A 5,381-nucleotide genomic window follows, 5' to 3' on the forward strand; every position below is an offset into this window, starting at 1 on the left:
GTGGGTTGCCATTTCCTTCTCCAATGCATGAAAGTGAAAAGTGAAAGGGAAGTCACTCAGTCATGTCCGACTCCTAGCGACCCCATGGACTTCAGCCTACCAGGCCCCTCCTTCCATGGGATTCTCCAGGCAAGAGTACTGGAGTGGGTTGCCATTGCCTTCTCCTGCTTCCTGCTAAAAAAAACCCAAAAAACATAAAACAGAAGCATTATTGTAACAAATCCAATAAAGACTTTAATAATAATAATAAAAATCATAGTGTGCTATTATGTAGCACAGTATGTGTACAGAGCTCTGCCCTAGCTCCGAATCTGTCAGAATATAGTTGACAGAATCTGAACAGGCAACAGAATGACTGGAGAATTTTTTAAATAGTGTTGTTACTGTATTTCTTAAATATACCCCAAAATGCACCTGGATAAGTTTGGGCCCATTTTTTCTCAGCTCTGACCTGCCAATAATTGTTTTTTTTTTTTTTTTTAATTAATTAACTAGTTAATTTTTTTCATTGAAGTATAGTCGATTTACAATGTTGTGTTAGTTTCAATTTTTAGATTCTTTTCCATTATACATTATTACAAGATATTGAGTATAGTTCCCCGTGCTGTACAGTAGGTCCTTGTTGGCCATTGTAATTAAAGTCACATCCACACCTATCCCTCTTCTGAGGGAACTGCTCCACGGAAAGCCCAGATGATCTGCTGCCCAGGTGATATCTGATTTGAGTTAGAGATGGGTTCTTGACTTTGGGAACCAACCCATAGATTGACTCTCCATTTCTGACTGTCACAAAAAGATACATTGAGATAACTGTATTTCCTCTTGGAGATTTAAAGAATTTGCTAGCGGGCCCAGTGCAAAACCATGGGAGGATGGTTGGTGGGAGGAGAGGGTGCAGAAACTCTGAGGAAGTCTTCTAATGGTGGTGGCTTAGTTACTAAGTCTGTCCAACTCTTGGGACCCCATGGACCATAGCATGTCAGGCTCCCCTGTCTATGGGATTCTCCAGGCAAGAATACTGGAGTAAGTAGCCATTTCCTTCTCCCAGGGATCTTCCCATCCAGGAATCGAACCCAGATCTCCTGCATTACAGGCAGATTACTTACTGATTCAGCTAAGAGGGAAGCCCAGTCTTCTAACGCTGCTGCTGCTAAGTCACTTCAGTCGTGTCCGACTCTGTGCAACCTCATAGACGGCAGCCCACCGGGCTCCCCCGTCCCTGAGATTCTCCAGGCAAGAACACTGGAGTGGGTTGCCATTTCCTTCTCCAATGCATGAAAGTGAAAAGTAGAGTGAAGTCGCTCAGTTGTGTCCGACTCTTAGCGACCCCATGGACTGCAGCCCACCAGGCTCCTCCGTCCATGGGATTTTCCAGGCAAGAGTACTGGAGTGGGGTGCCATTGCCTTCTCCTGTCTTATAGTGGAACTGAAAAAAGTGGTGTTACTTGACAGGATCTTTGGATGAATATTTTAGATTTTAGTTGCTGGAAACTGAACAGCCATTTAGCTCCAGGGTCCCTAAGGCCAGGTCCCATTGTAATTCCAATCATTGCCTTTTCTTTTTCAGTGTGAGCCCTCACAGCAAACTCCCTTTCCTTGAGCTAGCTAATGCCAGTTAATTTGTATTCCTTATAGCCACAAATGCTAAACTAAAGCAAAGCTTGGGATTTAAGATTATGGCCTAATTGTTTCTCAGTTTTTATTAGATGGCACAAATTCGGAACAAAGAAATACTTGGTACAGAATGCTTTTAATTGCTGTTTGTGAAGCATGATCCCAAAATCATTCTTAAGCACAAGATGGTTGCTGTAAACTTTGCAAAATCATGCTTAATTATAAATTGAGTAATTTTTTTTCAAAAATAATAAGTTAAAGAAATATTATTTCAAAAAGCTCAGAATAGAATGTAGCACAATCCATTTAAAGATGGACTTGGGAGCTAAAACATTTTAGTGATTCATTTGAACCTGAGACAAATTATAGTGGGCACTGGCTGTCGTTTGAAATCATTTTTTAAAACCTTTTCATGGCTCACTATTTTATAAATACCCAAAAGTTTAGAAAATATGGACCATATTTGCTGCCTTTCCTGCCCATAATCCAGGATCACCTCTGTTTTACCCTTTTCCTCAATTTTCTTACCTCTCAACTGGCCAGTACATTTTCCTTGCTGGACTCAAATTTTGGATCAACCATGCACTAGCTCTCTTAGCTTCTACCTCTGAGTTATTATGTTGGAGAGGTTCCCAACTGTGCCACAAAGAATCTGTAGTCATCAGGAGCTTTGAATGTCACATGATAAAGTGACAAATCTCATTGAGTAGGAGAACTCATGCTTTTGTCCTCCAAAATAGAGATTCCAAAGTTCTATCACTTTCTATAAAAGAATATAAAGAAGATTAAGAGAAATGATGAGTTTAATTACTAAGAATGGGCTTATGATAAATCTTACCTAAAATTTTATAATGGAATAAATAAGATATAAATGTTTCAGCAATCACTCTATAGTACTCAACGTGCTTCCTGAAATCTTCACCACAGTGAAGATAATAAATACAACCATCACCCCCAAAAGTTTCCTGTCGTCCTTTGTATTACTTTTGTTTGTAATACATGTTTATATACTGATAATTCACTGTAATTCACTCAACCTGTGATTAATGGTTGAGTTTAACAATCAGCTCACAAAATTCCTGAAAATTTAAAACTCAGCTCTTGATAGCTCCTCTGAATTGGTTAGAGCACACCACTGATTTCCTTATGTCTTGTGCTCCTTTTTCCAGTTTAAGTAACCTCATTTCCTTCAGCATTTCCTCATGTTGCCTATTTTTTTAAAACTTTTCATCAGTTTTAAGCCTCTCAATTTAGTGATTGCTCTCAGAAGTGGACTCAGAGGGTCCTACACATAGGTTACAGGCTTTAAAAAATGAAACCAAGCTGTTTAAATGTTGTAGGAAAAGAAAGCCTGGGGCAACTTACTAGGGCTAAGAAATTAGAAAGACTCTGTGAAAGGGAGCTCAACCTGGGAGGAAACCCTTTCTGAGTGACCAGTGTGGAGGTCAGTCTGGGGAAACTGATAGGAGAAAGCAGAGCAAGTTACTCAGATGCTGGAGTGGGCCATATATTTGTACACAGTGCTTTCTGCAGGTACTGCTTAGCAGTACCACTCACTGAATTCAACCCATCCATCACTGCAGGTACCAGCCCCTGGGTATACAGACCCCCTGGGTCTGTATCTACCCAGGAATAATATCTGTGGGTGTCATAGAGGTAATTTTAACAGATATTATTCTCTGTTACTTTAAGAGAAACCTTAGGGGGAAAAATCTGAACTTCCCCCAAATGTCTTATTCTGGGTTAATAACGTTCTTTTCTCCTGGCTGTAATGAAATTTAGTTGCCATCCATGTGTTTTCATATTTTTGGGTACAAGGAGGATGGCCTGATTTTAAAGACTGCCCTTCATTCTTCTTCAAGCATCAGTATCTGCATCATTCACTCTGACACCATAAATTTAAAACACTCCTAAACTGTATCTGAGACTATTACAAAGTTCTTTATTTCACAATGAAAAATAAAGTCTTAATATTTTTACTACTGTTAACAGTGTTTAAGTTAGTCTAGCCAAGTGCATGCTTAGAGATGCTTGCAATGTCCTAAATGCAAATGTTTCTTTTGGTGAATGGTTGTTTATACAGAATCTTCTGGTTAGAGCTGAAAATGGCTTTTGATTGTGTAGGGATGAAATTACAGCATTGAAAACGTATTAAAATGTTAAATAACTTTTAGATCAGTTTGAATGTGAAAGGATAGACAAGAAGGTAGTTAAATTGCAAAGTCTATGTTACAAAACTAACTCTACTCATGTTGATTCAGTTCCCAGTTTAAGAAAATTTTCCTTTCAACAGGGTTTTTCCTGTCTTTCAGACTACTGGAAAAAATGATTGGCGTATTTCATATGAATGTAGCTTTGGTCTAGTATCAATAATCTGGGTAACAGTGTTAGAGGAAAGTGAGCCCTGGGGGTTGTCATCTCATAGGCAAGAAACTTACGGAAAACACAGATACATTTATTCTGCCGTTGAACTATTTTCCTCAGCCTGTTACCATGGCTTCTAAGTACATCAACAGGCAGGCCCCTTTACCTGCTACTCTGGCTTTTCCAAACTCTTGCTGACCTCAAAGTGCTCATTATTTAAAATATAAGGTATGGAAGAGCAACCAGGTATCACAGGGGAGCTTGTTAGAAATGCAGAACCTGTCCCCAGACCTGCTGAATCAGAATCTGCATGGTTACAAGATCCCCAGGTCATTCATGATCACAGTAAGTTTCAGAGGTGATTATCTGTAGGGAATTTTGATCCACAATGATGAATGTCTTCTCTCTAAATTTCCAATTTACCTTCAGTCTATTCTATATAATTTATGTTTCTCAGTAATTATTGGGCATATGTGAATCCCATTTCCCTCACAAATTTGTGACCTTCTAGACCAGGGAAAATCCTATAAAAGGCCACATGGTAAATATTTTAGGCTTTGGCAGGCCATATACTATCTTAGTTGTATGTTCTTTGGGGACTTGTTTACTCTTTGAAAACCATTCTAGGTAGAGAACCATACAAAAACAGGTCCCAGGCTAATTTGGTCGATGGGTAGTGATTTGCCCACCCCTGTCCTAGATGGCAGGGCCAGAATTATATGCTGGGCTTCCCTGGTGGCTCAGATGGTAAAGAATCTGCCTGCAGTGCAGGACATCTGGGTTCAATTCCAGGGTCAGGAAGATCTCCTGGAGAAGGAAATGGCAACTTGCTCCAGTATTCTTGCCTGGAAAATCCCATGGGCAGAGGAGCCTGGTGGGCCACAGTCCATGGGGTTGCAAACAGTTGGACATGATCGAGTGACTAACACTTCCACTTCCTGGCACAGTGCTAAAAGTTATGGAAGGTTACAATCAATATTATTCAGTGATTTGTTAAAGTCATTTCATATTCCTTTCTGCCTCATGTTCTAAAATATTTTGAGGTACTGTTTTAGGAGCAGTTATGAAAAGTTATCTAAATATTATTTAAAAATGTGTTTTCATACTTTAGAAATAAACTTTAATAAGAATAGGAGATTTCAAATAATCCTATATAAAGTTTTTCTTTTCTTATTGATGTCAAGATGTAGAAGTAAACCACGAGTCCTCACTCAGCAAAATAATATAACCCATAATTTTTCATTAAGACCATATTGGTAAAGAAATGTTGCATTTATTACAACCTAATATAAATAACCTAATATAAATAACCGGAGAAGGCAATGGCACCCCACTCCAGTATTCTTGCCTGGAAAATCCATGGACAGAGGAGCCTGGTAGGCTGCAGTCCATGGGGTCACTTA

This window comes from Bison bison, unplaced genomic scaffold (genome assembly GCF_000754665.1).
Source record: "Bison bison bison isolate TAMUID 2011002044 unplaced genomic scaffold, Bison_UMD1.0 scf7180017864215, whole genome shotgun sequence".
NCBI classification, from domain to species: domain Eukaryota; kingdom Metazoa; phylum Chordata; class Mammalia; order Artiodactyla; family Bovidae; genus Bison; species Bison bison.